Here is a 17,059-nt window from a genome sequence, read left to right as displayed (position 1 = left end):
AAGAATACTGGAGCAGGTAGCCTCTGGCTTCTCCAGGTGATCTTCCCGACCCAGGAACCGAACTGGGGTCTCCTGTATTGCAGGCGGATTCTTTACCAACTGAGCTATCAGGGAAGCCCTGAAAGTCGCTCAGTCGTGTCCGACTCTTTGCAGCCCCATGGTCTACACAGTCCATGGAATTCTCCAGGCCAGAATACTAGAGTGGGGAGCCTTTTCCCTTCTCCAGGGGATCTTCCCAACACAGGGATCAAACCCAGGTCTCCCGTATTGCAGGCAGATTGTTTACCAGCTGAGCCACTTTTTAATAGATTGCTTGTGTTTTTCTGTGTCTTGATTTAAAAAAAAAAAAAAATTTCTCTCCAAAGGACATAATGATGTGCTGTTATAATCTTTTCCAATTTTTTTAAAATTCACATTTAAGTGTTAACTGAAATTTGTTTTTGTTACATATGAAACAGGCCATGATTTTTATTTGTTTTCATATGGATAACCATCTGTCCCAGCTGCTTTTGTTAAATAGTCCAACCTTGTGTGCAGTGAATTCTATGTCACCTACCAAGTTTCTGCCCACAAGTATCTAACTTTGTGCCTGTATACCAAAGATGTGACTTTGTTCTCAGATCTCAGAAGCCAACCCCGCACTGCAGGGCCTGCTCCAGCCAACCCCTCAGCTTATTCACATCTTTTCCAACTGTGAGAAACATGGTTCTCGTTACCTACAACATATTTGCTCTTTTGCTCAATCCTAGAATAAATACAAAGTAGGTTCAATAGTTAAAGAAGAAGGAAAGAAAAAGACGAGACCCAAGCAAAAGAGAGGACAGGATGAATGTCCCAAAGCTGCAGGTCTGGGAGAGAAAGACACAGTCTGCTCTGTGCCTGTCCTCGAAGAGCAGTGATCTAGACCCCTGGCTCCCTGCTCTGAACACAGCAGCATTATCGGACAGCCAGCACCCACCAGGAGCGGAGGAGATGCGGGGACCAGCGTTTAGTACCCACCCAGGAGCAGAGCAGATGCAGGGACCAGAGTGCAGACAGGACAGCTCAGTGCTGGATGGGCTGCAGGGTGGCAGGCGGTCCCTCCCGATGAGCTTGGTCCCACACACGTCCATCCTTCTCAACCAAGAAATCATACAGCGTCCTCCTCCCGGCTTATCTTCCTGCCCAAGGGAAGCCATAGAGAATTATAACAAAGGGGATCTTGTTTCTCTGTTCAATGCTCTCTAGAGACCGGTTTGGAGACACAGATTCAGTACATTCACCTCCTCATCAATTTTATCTATTCTTCAGAGTCACTTTGTGGGCTTGGAGGTGCCGTCAACCCACTCAGAAGCGAAGAAATGGGGACAACAGCTTCTGTCCTTGCGGGCAGCATAGCAAAGAGCCAGGGGCTTCCAGATGAACATTTGGGAGCTTTGTTCTCCACTGAAGCCTGAAATATCTGGTGGGAACCATCTGGGGGGCATCTGCGGGAGGTGACGACAGTGCAGGGGGCCCAGCCCCGGACTTCAAAGCCAGCTTCCCACCCCGCAGTGAAGGAAGTTCCCCTCGCCCCACATGTCTGCCTGGCTGAATATAAATCCATCTGGGTTTATACTGTGCGGCCTCTAATTGAATCACATTCTTCATTTGTTTGATTCAGAAGCAAGAAGCCATCCTGAGTCCTCCCTGGGAAGCCTGTGAGGCTGCGGGGGGGGTGGGGGTTTCTCGGCTCCTGGAGAGGAGGGGTCCTGCCTCCAGCATCCACCACAGAGTGATTTGGGGGCTGAAAGGTAAAGGTGCAAAGATGGACCAGTTCTAGGAAACCCATTAATATAACCCCTACATCAAGAAGCCCAGAGAAACCGTCAGCCCATGAGATGCCAAAGAGGTGTTTCAGGGTGTTATCCCTCCTTTTTGATGTAACCAAAACTTCTAAGTAGAATCAGAACAGGTGGCACGTCCTTGATATGATCGGATGTATACCTGGAGGAAGGAGCCAAGCAAGTGAGTTCCTGCCACCCTGGTGTCCAGAATTACACCGGAGATGTAAACAGACGAAGAAGAGGGGGATAGAGCAGAATGGTCCCTGCTTGTAGATGATATGATTACATACCAGAAAATCCAGGAGAATTCATTAAAAATTAGAATTTAGAAAAACCTCCTCGCAAGTCAGTACCTAGAAACTCATAAGTCTATGAAATCAGTTTCTGGCTCAGCAAAGTTGCTTTCTTTCACTCATTTGGCAACTACTGAGCGCCTGCTGGTTGACCATGGTGGCCTGGATGCTGGCAATTTACAGAGCAGAGCAGACCCGCGCCTCCCCTGTGCAGATACCTCCTGAAGCTGGACGGCAAACAAGGGCGTCAGCAGGCACCCCAAGTCCAGGGGGTGGCACTCCAGCGGTGAAAAATAGGGTGAAGGAGGCAGCCAGTGACCAGATGAGGGATCCAGTGACTTGGTGGGGAATCCAATGACCAGCTGGGAGATCCACTGACTGGGTGAGGGATCCACTGACCAAGTGAGTGGATCCAGTGACTTGGTGGAGAATCCAGTGACCAGCTGGGAGATCCACTGACTGGGTGAGGGATCTAGTGACCGGGTGAGTGGATCCAGTGACAGGGTGAGGGATCTAGAGACTGGGTGAGGCATCGCATGTCCAGGTGAGAGGCTGCTGTCTTTGCAGGAAAAATAGACAAGTTGTCTCTGCAGAGCTGACTTGGAGAGGCAGCGGTCTCAGCAACTGAAACTGAAATCTAGGCTCCTTTGACTTCCCTCAACCCAGCAGAGCAGAATAGTTGGGTCCAGGGGAGGCTGGAGAAGAAGGGAGTCTCACAGGGAGGACATCGGGTCCCAGGGTCGGTCTGATAAAGTGTGGGGCCACCAGGAAACGAGGCCAGAGGCCTCAGAGGACCCCCTCAAAGCCCAGGGGCCTGTGAGGAAGACTGCAGCTGGTGCTGTTTAGAGGGATGTGAGCAGAGAAGCAGTGTGATCTAACTTTCTGTCTAAAGAGAGTAGGACATGCTGAAACGCCATCTCACACCCATGAGGATGGCTACTGTCCTAGAGATAAACAAGAACGGACAAGAACAGGTTTTAGCCAAGATATGGAGGAATTAGAATGCTTGTTCACTGTTGGTAGGAGCGTGAAGTGGTGTAGTCACCACTATGGAGTACGGTACGACATCTTCGCACAATATGAAAAGTAGAATTACTATGTAATCCAATTATTTCACTTCTGGGTATTTATCCTCAAAACCACTGAAAGCGGGGACTCAACCAGATATTTGCTCACCCATGTTCACAGCAGCTCTATCCACAGTAGCCACAGAGTAGGAACCACCTAGGTGTCCACCAACAGGTGAACGGGTAAATAGAATGTGATCTGTGCATATGTGTAAAATTATCCAGCCCAAACGAGAAGGACATTCTGACCCCTGGTAAGCCAGTCCCAAAAGACAAAGACTTCATGTCTCTACTCACATGAGGGACCTAGAGTTGTCAAGTCCACAGAGATGGGAGGTCAGGTGGGGGTTACTTACCGATGGCTGGGGGAGGGGTGGGAGAGGTTGTGCAACCTCAGACTTCAGTTCTGGAAGATGACAAGAGTCTGGAGGTGGATGGTGGTGGTACCTGCACAGTGTGAGTGTAATCAATACCACCCAACTGTGCACTGAGAAATGGTTAGAAATAGACCACTCATGTTCTGTATATCTTACCACAATTGAGAGAGCGAGAAGGAAGAAAAAAGAGGACAAGGAGGAAGAAGAGGTAGGGAAGGTGTGGAGTGGGGGGAGAAAAAGGAGGCAGCCTGGGTTAAACAGTTTTTATTAAAATCTCATTGTACACATCACATGACCTGAGGGGCCTCCGCTGACAGTCAGGTGCTACTGCCCAAGTGTCCACAGGGCACAGCAGGCAGGTGGCCGGGCAGCTGGGGAATGAGGGCCGCCTCGTGAGGCCCCCGCACAGCACACAGCACACCTGCTTGCCCTCCTCTTCAAGGACGAGTCAGGCTGACAACCAGAAATATTTAACAGCAACCGAAACCCTCAGGGCCATTACTGGGGAAACGGCAAAGGGCGGTCTCATTCATGACTCACAGCAAAGCATTTTACGATCCTCTGGCCCACCTCCTTCTCAGCATTCCCCCCTTCCATGTCCCATCTTCCCTGCCAGCACCCCCCATCTGGATCTCATACAGGCAGAGCCCCACCCACCTGGCTGTCTCAACTTGCTTCAACCGGACAGGGCGGGCCAGAACCAGCAGAGAGAGACCTCCTGCCCACGCTGGATCCAGGGGCTGTGAATACTCATATCCTCCCTATGCAGAGCACTTTGGGGGGCTCGTTTGATTTTCCTCCAAGTGATCAGAGTGTGGAGGTGGAGCTGCAAGCAAAATGCTCTGAGACCCCAAAGGCTGAGAGACGAGCAAGGTGACTGGTGGCCTCCCTGGGAAGGGGGATGGGGAAGATAAGAAACAACCCTGGAACCACGTCATTTAAGTGAGGACAGTATCAACCTGCAAAGTCACCCCCCAGACCTCTTCGTGGCCATGGCACTGGACAGACCCCTGGACTTCAGCTGCCTCCAGGCCCCCATCTTGATCTCTGAGGCTGCCCCCCACCTCCCCAGAAAGAACTCCCTTTGGTAGGGCAAGTGCTCGGCCAACTGGATTTCACCATCAGACTGTAAGATGGCCTGTCCCTACAGAACCTCCTGATAAAGGAGAAACACAGTCACATCTCACACAGCTCCCCTAAACCCCATCAGAACCAGGGAAGGACTCCAAGCCCAGGTGCCAAGACTCACGCTAGCCCACTCCGGGACGGGCCTGCCTCCCAGAAGGGTACCTGTGAGAGCCGTCTGAGTCTGGGGCACTCCTAGACTCAGGAACCAGGCTGATCCTTTTCCATCAGGGTGTCATCTCTCTGGCTGACTCAGGTGAGACCGGACCCCCGGGCACCTCCCGGCAGGTCACTGCTGGTTCACACCATTGCGACATCTTCCGACTCAAGGCCAAGCCCAGAGTTTCTGTGGTTCTGGGTTTTCCGTTTGATGTGGTTTTTGAAAATACAACTAATCCTTAAAGAGCATCTCTTATTTCAAACCGCAGCTCGAGGCCATTTTCCAGAAGGAGGGTAAACACTGCTCCAAACGTCCTCCTCCCACTTTCATCCTAGGGACCAGTTAACGGAGCCCTGGAGGCAGAGCTGAGGAGGTGGAGATGCCCACTTTCCCCTGCCAAAGCCCGACAGACCCTAGCGTGGGCACTGGTCCCTGAGCTGTGAGCGTCTCTGGCAGGTGGCCCCAGGGCCAGACTCGCCCGCTCTCACTCTGGGCGTCTACTGCCCACTACAGGGGAGCAGCCACATCTGATAAGGGAGGAAATGAGTAGAACTGGCTGATGGCCAAGCGACAGCCCCAAGTTATCAGTCTGATTTCTCTGTCTTTGGATGTTTGTTCTGAAAAGACGCATTTTCCCTGTGAAGTGGTTCCATGCCATTTGTCACAGCAAAGGTGGTGAAGCAGACACCAAAGCTCAAGTTCAAGTGTGCATTTTCACGTATCACACGTGTGCTGCGTCACTGACAAATGCCAGGCACGAGCTCCAGGTCTTCCTGGCCGAGTAGAAGCGGTGGCTGGTCCCACCACTGTGAACCGCGAGCTCTGCACCCCTCCTTCAGGCTGCAGCGATGCTGGGGTGGCCGGGAGGGTGGCAGTGGTGCCCGCAGAGGACACGCCCTGCTGTATCCGAGGTGAGGGCCGTGTGAGCATCTACCTGCCGTGTATCAAGCTGGCACCTTGTGCTGTGTTAGGCCTGTGACAAGAGCTCATTGCACCTGCACAATGATTCCATGATAGAGACCCTTCTGGTTTCATGTGACCTCTGACCCCTGCTCCCAGGAGGCTGTTTATGACACTCTGGGTGGCAGGCATCCCCACCCTCCCCCCGGATGCCCGAGCTGTGTTGCTCCTGTGATCTGTTTCTCTGGTCCCTAGTGAGGATGAGCTGATGGACAGGGTGCTTCTGGGCCTAAGGAGCAGTGAAAACTCCTTCCAAGGAAAGAAGGCACATGGAGGCTCACAAGGAACAGGGCAGACTCCAGAAGAAGGAGGTGGACTGCCATGCCAGGTGCCCGCCACACAAGCTGTCTCCAGCTTGGGCCCAGGACATACACCGGGGGCTGGGGTTCTCTTCCAAGACATCCTGGGCCACACAGTCAGGAGCAGGAGTGTCCTGAGGGCCTCACACAGGGGTGGCCCACACCTGATTGGCCATGAGGACCCAGCAGCACATCCGAGGCCCTTAGCATCCTCACCATGAGACACGGACAGTGCACCCTAGACCCGGCGCCAGCCCAGGAAGCTCTCCACATAAAACTGAAGGGGACACTCGGGCCAGAGGAGGTGGTTGTCCATGGCAGTAGCACGGATGCTTTCTGAATGCTTCCCTGTGCTCTCCAGCACTCAGGGAGGTGAGCTGGAATACACCAGACACAGATCTCCAGGGGCCGTCTGCCCCACCGTGGCCTCGGGGCTCAGTGGCTCTCCATTCACTCAAGCCAGCACTTTTGCCGCCCTTTGGGACATATTCCACAAGAAATACCCACTTTCTCTATTTTGTACTTTACTTCCACTCCCAGCCAAACTTGACAAGTCCTTTTTCTCTGGGGTCCTGCACCCCTGGCCGCTTCGTGCCCAACTTCCCCGGGACCCCCGTTTCTCAACGCGCCTTCAGTGTGACCCAGGTCATTCACACGGCTCTCAGGAGCATGCCATCCACAGTCCCCTCCAAAGTGCAGCTTTGTTTTTCATCCAGTCACAGAGATAATACTTGCATTCAAACAAGACAGAAAGGAAGGAAAAACAAAGCAGAGAGCAACTGAAATCTCTTTGCTTATGGGTAAATTAGCATATTTTGCAATGCCAAGCCAGCATCTCTGCTTTCTGCCACGCCCATGACCAATGGCAATAGAAGCAGGTTTGGTTTGGCCCTGGTTCTGTTAGCCTATCTCCAAGAAGCAGAAACACCTGGGCAGTCCCAGGATGTGGACAGGCAGCTCCACCACCCCACCCCACCATGCCACCAGTGTCCCTGCCTTCACTCACAGAACCCAGGCCTGTGCTGCCGAAAGTCTTCGGCTGCGTCCATCAGATCAACCGGGTGAAAGCATCAGGTGTTGCTATATCACCTCCACGGACCAGCGCTGGTGGCGGCTGCATCTCAGTGTGTCATCTGATCCTTTCTCCTGGCTGCCTGCCCCCGGGCACGATTTACCTTTGGACGCAAATAACTCAGCTATTTGTCCAATTTTCACCAAGAATCTTCTCAGTCTCTCCTAAACCAAGAGGATTTTGCAAAAACAACATAGTGTAAGCTTTAAATGGAGTTAATCCCAGCAAGGGAGTTTCAGTGGCCTGAAATGGCCCAGCAGGTGGATCTCAGAAAACCACCTGCCACCAAGATGACTGGACCTCAGATGGAAAAACAGAGTCAGCCCAGCGAAGGCCACAGAACCAGCTGTCCCAGAAGCAACCGAATTCAGCCAGGCTTTTTGCATGGCCTGTGAGTTATGCGCCGCCTACTTACAGGCATGCTTTCACAAGCGAGGCAGCTTCCCAAATCCCCACACAGCTGCTGTCAGGAAGAGCGGAGGGCAGGGATGGTTGGGCCAGCGATGGGCGGAGGGCACCTTGAAGCTTGGGAAGAGGTGGAGTCGTACCCATGGGTGAAAGGGGAGAGCTCCAGACCAGCCACCCATGTGCTGGGACCCCCAAAATGAATGGGAAGAGAGTGCAACTCTTTGATTCCTGGAGGAGGACCACACAGGCTCTCGGCCACGCTGGTTTGGAATGGATCCCCTTCTTGGGGAGCCGCTGAGCAAGAGCAGCCGGGCCTGGTGGTTGTGCAGCTGGCCAGGAAAGGACTCTTTGGGGCCTGGAGCTGCTGGGCTTGGGAGGAGGGGTGTGCAGCCAGGTCAGCTGGAAGGAGCAGGGAACCCTCAGCCCCTCCGCGTCCCTTCTCTTCCACTCAGTCACCACCTCTGCCAGCTCCAGAATTTGGATCCACCACCATCCCCTCTTTTCAGGTCTGGTTACTGTCACGGGGTCAAAGCCGTGGCCTCCTGGGACTGCAGGGCTCCAGTCTTGCTCTCTGCTGAAGCTGAAGCTCCAATACTTTGATCCCTTGATGCAAAAAGCTAACTCACTGGAAAAGACTCTGATGCTGGGAAAGATTAAGGGCAGGAGGAGAAGTGCGGGACAGAGGATAAGATGGTTGGATGGCATCGCCAACTCAATGGACATGAGTTTGAGCAAACTCCAGGAGATAGTGAAGGACAGAGAAGGTGGCATCCTGCAGTTCATGAGGTCGCAGAAAGTCAGCCACGACTTAGTGACTGGACAACAGGAACAGCTCGGGCTCTGGCTGCAGGTGCCACAGTGTGTCTGCCCAGGAAGGCTCTCTTCACTGTGGTTTGGACAAACAACTGTTGCTGTCAGTGTTCGTGATGAAGACCCTGCGAAAATTCTGGTAGGTTCCTCAACAGTGCCCATGGCTCGACTTCTGCTGACAGCTGGGGATACTGGAGCTGTTGTTTTCTGAGCACAGCTCACAGCATTGGCCAGAATCACTCAAGGACAGTTAATCAGAAGGCAGAGGCGATAACAGCATCTTTATGATACACAGAGATATGATAAGACGCAGACGTAATGAGAACTCTTTTCTTCTGGAAAAGATTAAAGACATGAAATCCTGGCTTAAGAATAAAAGACTCTTTGTCCCACTGAAACGAAGTGACTGGATGTCTTGATTCAGGGGAACAAGGCCTGACACATCAGGACTAGACCCCCATGTATTTGGGGTTGATTGCCTGTTTCCTGGGCTTATGAGGCACCATTGAAAAGAATCTGGGCTCTGCTAGGGTTGGTCCTCCTCCTGTGGGAAGCAGTGCTCCCCTCAGAGGCAGGACCAGGGCTGGTGGTCCTGAGCACAGGGAGGCAGGGACATGAGCCCTGAGTTGCTCTCCCGGCACCCAGGTCTGGGGGCCGTGGCATCAGCAACAGGCCCTTGCTGGTCCCCCTCCAGGGATTCTATTCCAGTTTTCCTCCCAACGGATCCATCGAATGGACACTATCACCCAGGCCAGAAGTATAGGACATAAAGCAGAGCTTTGGAACCACTCTCCACGAAGACGGTGCATGTTCTTCCTGCTGATGGAGAGAGAAGAGGGATGTTGGATGCCTGCTCTCCTCTGAGTTGGTGACCGCACGGGCAATGGATTGAAGTCAAGAGTTGTAGGGCCAAGGATGGGCCATCAGTGACCAGCCATCTGGCCCTCGATTTCCCATTGCTGAACCCATTTTCCACCTGTGAGCTTAGAGCAATGGATGAAGGGCTGACACTGCACCCCTTAAAAAGGCCTCTATCCATCACAACTAACAATGGCCCTCCAGCACCTCACATGGTGCCTGCTGCATGGCAGGACCTTGATAAAAATTGCTGAATGAACTAAGGAATGCCTGCCCAAATAAAACAACCTCTAAAAGTCCCCTGTGTTCTGAACTCTGATTCTTGCCAGGTTGCTTTTCTTTCAAATCACTCAGCCTGCAAAATTTGCTCTGAGCATGACCCTCGGTAACTTTGTTCACTGCCCAGTGAGTCCACAAGGTCTGCCTCAGTACTGAGACCTCTGTGGTGGTCTCCAGAGAAAATCAAGCAAAATTAAGCCAAGGGAGAAATGGATCATGCTTAACAAACTCTGGTGTCCAGGCCCCACGAGACTGCGGTAGGTGTGGAGGCTCCAGGCTCCAGGCTCCAGGCTCCAGGTGTGGAGACAGAAAACACAGTCTGAAACTCACTTTTGGCAAAAGTGGGGGGTTTTGCCTTTGGATAAGTTGCTCGATCCCTCTGAGACTCAGTTTACCTATCTGTGAAGTCATATAACGATGTCATCACCAAACAGACATACACACACAGACACAGACACATACACTTGCTCACACAGGGCTGTTTTGATGATTAAATGAGAAGATATTTGTGATCATATCAGAGAGCAAAGAAAATGCAATCACATGTCATTCTTTACTGTTACACAGATGGGTTGTCTTCGGGGTCTGTCTAAGTGGACAGGGCCTGGACAGCAGTGACTCACATGGCCTTGAACTCAAGCTGTCAGACTTCCTCCCAGTCCTGCCACTTTAGGATTTCTGAACATCAAACCATCTCCTGGAATAACATTTTGATGTTTTTAGTATCCACAGATGAGGAACAAGTGGATTCAATGTCACTGCCTCTAGGGCTGCAAAAAATATCCTTGTGGGGCAGAATGTGATGCTGGGGAGAACCCTAAAGTTTAAAAAAAATACAATAATTCAGAGGAAAGGAAAACTAGTACTAATGAGTGCATGGTCTGACTAGTCATCTATACTCATCACCCCCTGACCCTCAACACCCCCGCAAAACACAGACTGCTTGCCTTGTTTGTAGAGAAGGCAACGGAGCTCAGAGAGGGTGAGTTGCTTGCAGGAAGTCACAGAGTGCACCCAAGCTCAGACTCAGATGAACCCCAGTCTAACTGATGCCTCTGGATTCTCCTTCACCCCATCTCTCTCTGCCAGAACTCTCAGCTCAGAAAGCGGTCACCACAGCCTCTTGGCACATAAAACGTCACCTTTCTCGGAAAACGCAGACTGTCCTCCACAGGCTCTGTGGACCTTAAAAAATCTGTAGGTTGATAAACTTCCTCAGGCCCTGCTGGGAATAATCCAGAAAATGGTCTCCCTTTGAGAGTTAACGGCCACAGCTGCTGCACTGGTGCTACGTTGGAAACACATCCCCAAACGTATTTGCTTATTTGGTAAATATTTACATGCTCAGGCACTCGGCCACATTCCAGCCTGGCTCATGAAAATACCATATTTGGGAGCTTTACATTGAAGCAGAGAATCTTTGATAAACGGTGTAGAAATGACCACGAAATCAACTAGGACTTCTTGGCTTTCCTGGAGGAATCTGGCAAATTCTCCCAGTCTGTTTCCAGGAGAGCTCGGCCTGGACGTCCTCCCGTGGGAGCCAAAGACACCGGTCCCTGGTCCAGTCAAACAGGGTGACGCACCCGGCAAAGTCAGAGAGGCGCACGGTGAAGGCTACGCACAGCCTGTCCCCCGGCCACTCGACTCGTCAGGTCCACAGCCAGAGCGGACGCCCAACCTCTCAGAGTCCCAAGCAGACTTTCAGAGTCCCCAGCAGACTGAACAGGGGAAGTCAGCCTGGGTATCACTGCTAGCACTCACAGGCATGTTCTCTTATCTCTTTCCCACTTATAACATCTCTTAGCCTCTGGGCTTCCAGGAAACCAAATGAAACGTCTTCAGTGCCTTGAGCATCCTGGGTTTGTGAACTATATTTACATGTTACCTATACATAAATGTCCTGCTCTTAACAAACACTTGTTGAATTCGACCAAGGAGGACTACACCCAGCACAGAGAATGTGCTTTTCCAGGGACCCTAACAACTAAACCGTTCAAAATTAAAATATTTTGAATTTAAAATGTTTTGATGCTTTTATTTTTTCTAGTTCAATTAATTTAAAACACACAGGTTTGGTTTCAAACTGATACACCGGGGTTTAGAATTAGAGATTTTGTTCTCCTCCTCGGTAGGATTTTTTTTTTTTTTAATGACATTCGTTCCATTCATGGTTGGGGAAACAATGAATATTTGATTTCAATAAAGTGTTCAATAAATGAGCACAGCCCACTCCTGTTCTCACTGCCCAACTCTTTACATGTCTGGATCTTGAGAAAAATGATTTCCAGGCCAGGAACTGGATACCTTGGAGCGGCACAGCTCTTTTAGGGAAAACCACCAGGCAAGATGGAGCTCACACTCCTGGCAAACTTCATTTCTATGTCATCTTTTCCCATCATGTATTAACATATTTAATGGATGTTCATTGAGCACCAGCTATGTATGTACTAGGCACTATGCTAAGCACCATCGGGGTATGAAGGTGAAATAAAACATGGATCATCCTAAAGCTCCTGCAGGACAACTATGCATAAAAGGGAACTGTTACAGTCACAGGATTGACATGGGAAGTATATATATTTTTTTAATATTAACAAGGATGAGGACAGAACCTCGAGAAAGACCTGTCTGTGGAGGGAGGAGGGGGAAGAAGAAAAAGAGGTAATGGGGAGACCCCTCTCCACTCCCGGTACAGACTTCTTCCAACCCACATAGGACAGGCCTGTTACTCAAGGCTCAAGAACACCCACAGATGAAGCAGGGCCAGGGCGAGGGCCAGTGCCCAGCTTGGCACCCGATGGTCAGTGTGGGAAAGAAGAGCCAGGTCAACAGGAAAGCTGCTGCCCAGGACTGGCCCCGAGGGGACAAGCCGAGGTCAGAAACCTGCCTGGCATCAGGTGGCTGGGGCCGGCTGGCTTGGAAACGGCTGGCTTGGAAACGGCAGTCCAGGTTAGTCCCTCGGTCAAGCAGTTGACCCTATGATAGCTGAAGGCCAGGCCATGTTCAATATGTGTCCGATTTGTAAACCTGGACTCTAAGGTATGGATCATAGCTGACAAAATCCTCAGCAGCCCCGAACGTGCTTTCCAAGCAGCTTCTCTCTGACTCTCAAGCTTCAGTGGAGAGAAGGTCAGCCCCTCTTTCCCAGTGACAAGCACAGGTCTAGACTGACTGAGCACGCAGGGCAGATGGCACAGGAGGTGCGGCTGGTCCATAGCCTGGCCCAGCCCAACAGCCACTCCCACCCTTTCTAGGATGGCTTCCTGCCCGGGTGTCACCACTCGGTGAGAAGGGAAAGAGTGAATGAGACCAGCGAGTGACGACGAAGGCTGGAGCTGCGGTGGCATCGTCAGGAGAGGTCAGAACCTACCATCCTAAAATATCTCCAAAGGGCCGTAAACCTCCCCACCATGAGCCTTCATGCCAAGTGTCTGCTCATTTCTAAACCATGGGCAGGAATTTTAGCAAGGACTGTCCACCCTGTTTAACTGCCTTCCAGGGAAGCGGCTGGAGGCTTCCTGGTGGCTCACTCCTGGGTTTCACATGTTTAAAGCCCATCCTGTGTTTAAAGCACATCACGTGTGTTCATCCATTTCATGTGCTCATTCGTCATGTGTGCTCATCTCAGGTGGGAAATTCTCAGCAGGACTTTCTTCACTTTGCTGCTAAGTCGCTTCAGTCGTGTCTGACTCTGTGAGACCCCATGGACTGCAGCCTACCAGGCTCCTCCGTCCATGGGATTTTCCAGGCAACAGTACTGGAGTGGGGTGCCATTGCCTTCTCCTTTACATCATGTCAAATGTAAACATTTATAGGGAAAGGAAAACTCAATGAAGTTGTCACAAACGCTGGTGACACTGCAGGTCAGGAGGCGACTGGCAGGGAGAGGCTCAAGGTTCCCATGGGTGACCTGAGAGTCAAATCATGTCCCTGGGCATTGAGTGGGCCCTGGGGGCCCCGGGCGCTGGGAGGCTCCAGCCAAGAGACCCGTGAGTCACCACAGGCCTTCGGGATTCCTAAAGGCGGGCAAACAGAGGGCTATTCTTCCGCCTGTTTTTGTTGGACGCCCAAGTGTCTCCAAAAACGGACACATATCTCGGAGCAGATTAATGTGAAGGAAAAGTCAGGACTGGGGAGAAAAAGAGAGAGGCTGTGGAGCTGATGCTCTGTGGCTGCTCCGAGGCTCAGCCTGAGAAGCTCCCGGGCACCGGGGACTCCAAGGCCAGGGTCGCCGGGCTCTGGAGGGAGTGGAGAGGGGCCCAAGGAGACCCTAGGACAGCCAGCACAGCTGCCAAAGCCGCATGGAGGCCCAGGACCCCGTGCTGACTGCCCAGCCCTGCCCCTCCCAGCTCTGCTCCGCCGTCCAGCCTGTTCCAGTTTCTTCTCTGAAGGAGGCTTTTTGATGGAGCCTCATTCTGTGCTCAGTGACATGAAAGAGATGCTGGAGCTGATTATCAAAGGCTCCACACGCCAGCGGTGGGGCCTGGGGCGTGTAACCTTATCTCTTCCTCCAGGTCTGCATCCTCCCGCCTGGCCAGCACACACAGCTTTTCCCTCCTGAGTCCCCATCAGATGTTCCTCTGAGTGGGGATGTGAACTCATACCTTAAGCTTGTAGGGCACGGTCAGGTGAACAAGCCCCACAGAGCTAAAGGCACGGACGCTGAGCGGAAGCTGACCATGGCCCCAGGTCTGGCTGTAGGATCCTCTCTCCCTACGGTGGCCACGTGGCGTCCAGACCTCCTTCTCTGCCGGCCCCTCCTCCAGAAAAAGCTCCTACCTGGTCTCCAGGAAACCCAGTCCCCAGGAAACCCGGTCCATCCAAACACCAGAGAAGGCAGGGTATGGCGGCAGGGGTGACACAAATCAGCACAGTGGCCGTGCAACTGGGTATAACCGTGAAAGTTATCTTAGGATGAGTACTTCCATGGAAAACGCCCATCCTGTAGTACTGAGGATAAAACGGGGATCTTAACAGCACGGGTGGAGTGACTAAAGTTTTGTAAAAATAAAACAAGTTGAGTCCACAGAGGAAGTCTGAGACTAGTGATTCCAGCCACAGCTGTGGTCATGACGGAGAAAAGGGCCTGGATGGACTTTCCTTCCGTCTTCCTTTGCTTATGCATATCCCCTAACTTGTCCATAAAATGCATCATTTCCTAAAGTTATCAAAGTTCAGGATTTAACCCTACAAACCTGCCGAGTCCAGGGCCGCCCTCTCCCCTCTGCCCCCTCTCCTTCCCCTGCATGGGGCCACCCCTGCCTCCCTCACACACACCATCCACGTTCCCCAGAGGGCCCCCTGGGCCCGTAGCATCCACTGGACACTGGGTAGCACTCTCCGGCTCCTCTGCGCCAAGGGGGTCAGGTCAAAGCAGAGATGCCCCATCGTGGGCCCAGGGCTCTGCATTTGTCCACTAGACCCCCAGCTCTCTGAGTCCTTCAGAGGCTCACAGGCCTGCCCTGCTGCCTGGAACCATCCAGGCATCCACGGGGTCACTCAGAGGCCTGGGGGCACCCCACCCCTCACTCAGATGCCAGGCGTCCACTGCCCTCTGCTGCCCCCAGGCGGCCGACAGCAGAGCCCTGGAGTGCAGGACCCCACTTGCCCCTGAACTGTCTGCATCCCTTTAGATGGTCAGCTGTGCCTGGATAGACCACAGGCCAAGCCCACAACCACACACCATGCAGCGAAGGCTCGGTCCTTTGATTGCTTCTCCCCAGGAAGCTCCCCGTGAAGGAGAGCAGAAGGCTGGGACTGGTGCTGCCCTCCCACGGTGGGCAGGCCCTGCCGGGAACTGCGCTCCGTGAGGAAGACAGAGATGCACACGGTCCTGCCTGCCAGTGTGGGGTTCCTTCACAGACTGAGTCTGCCCTGCTCCCCGCCAAACAGGGCCACCAGATGGGATGCAGACACCCACGGGAGTGGAGCTCAGGTTCACAACCAACAGTGCTTTGGTATAAGCACATCTCAAATGTTTCACGGGATATACTTATCCTAAAAACTTTTCATCATTCATCTGAAATCAATGTATCTGGGCATTTGGTCTGGGGGAGTTTTGTTTGTCTTTATTGGTTTGGGGAGTTTGTTTCTTTGTTTCTAAATCTGGTAGCCCTCTCCCCACGTCAGCATCCCCACCTTAACAGGACTCACTCCCTGAAACGCCCGTCCCCATGTCTGTCCCCCAGCAGCACGGTCGTGCAGTGACACGTGACGGGCCTGTCCTGACAAGGGAAGGCAAGCGAGTTCAGAACCCCCGGTGGGAGGCGGCCGCTCCCGGGGCTCCTTCTGCTCAAGCGGTCACCTTAGGACAAGGGCACTAGCTTCCTTGGGAGTGGCCACTTCTCTCATCCCAGCTGATAATTTTTTCTGAGTCAGAGATGAAAAGCACTTTTAGGGCCCCAGCATCTCTCGAACGTCTGTTACTCATTCTCTTTGACCTTGATTTGTCTCAATCTTGTAGAAGGGCTCAGGCATGCCTGTGACTATCTGATTTGTATTCTAAGCTGATTACACTGTGGAGCTGGCATTTCCCTCTAGATAAGAGCGAGAACACTCACATTTGTTTCCAAAGGCCTCTGCCATGCATTCCGTCATATTATCTTTCTGCACTGGAAGACAAACAGATCAGCAGCCCCACCCCCACCCCCAGGAAGACATGTTGGAATTACCTGGAGGTAATAGGGCTGCTATACCTGGAGGTGGATAGGGCTTCCCAGGTGGTGCTGGTGGTAAAGAATCTGCCTGCCAATGCAGGAGACGGGTTCGATTCCTGGGTTGGGAAGATCCCCTGGAGGAGGGCATGGCAACCCACTCCCGTATTCTTGCCTGGAGAATCCCATGGACAGAGCCTGATGGGCTACAGTCTGTACGGTCGCAAAGAGCCACACACGAATGAAACGAGCACAGCACGGCACAATCTCTTCATGTTCTTCCTTGAATTCAGCTGAGCACCTCTGGGGCACCATATGGTTAGGAAGATAGTGAGTAGGTGAGTAAGAAGGTAGATAGTAAGTAAGCAGGTTGGCAGGTGGTTAAGTAGGAAGGCAGGTGGGTAAGGAAGTAAGAAGGTAAGCAGGTAGGCAGGTGGGTAGAGAATTGGAAAAAGAACACATGCGCACATAGCCGTGAACATCTGAGACAACTTGGAAAATTAACCACCATATGTTGCTTGTTGTTTTGTCATTAATACATGTTGTTTAGTCGTGTCCGACTCTTTGCGATCCCAGGGACTATAGCCCTCCAGGCTCCCCTGTCCATGGAATTCTCCAGGCAAGAATACTGGAGAGGGTTGCCATTTCCTTCTCCAGGGGATCTTCCTGGATGTATACACAATATACAACAGAAAAACCAATAGTAAAATTAGAGTCAAAGTCTGATTGAAGAGCAGACAGACAGACAGCACCAGGTCATGGGGCGTGGGGATGCAGCCACTGGGCACCCAGTCCCGAGTCCCCTGTGACAATGCAGGATCTACTTGTCACTGTTAGGTGAACAGAAGATTCATCTTGGGAGCAGAGCTTTCTCTGCTCTGCAAGTTCTT

This window comes from Ovis aries, chromosome 23 (assembly GCF_016772045.2).
Source record: "Ovis aries strain OAR_USU_Benz2616 breed Rambouillet chromosome 23, ARS-UI_Ramb_v3.0, whole genome shotgun sequence".
Lineage (NCBI taxonomy): Eukaryota > Metazoa > Chordata > Mammalia > Artiodactyla > Bovidae > Ovis > Ovis aries.
This window is presented reverse-complemented; position numbering follows the sequence as displayed.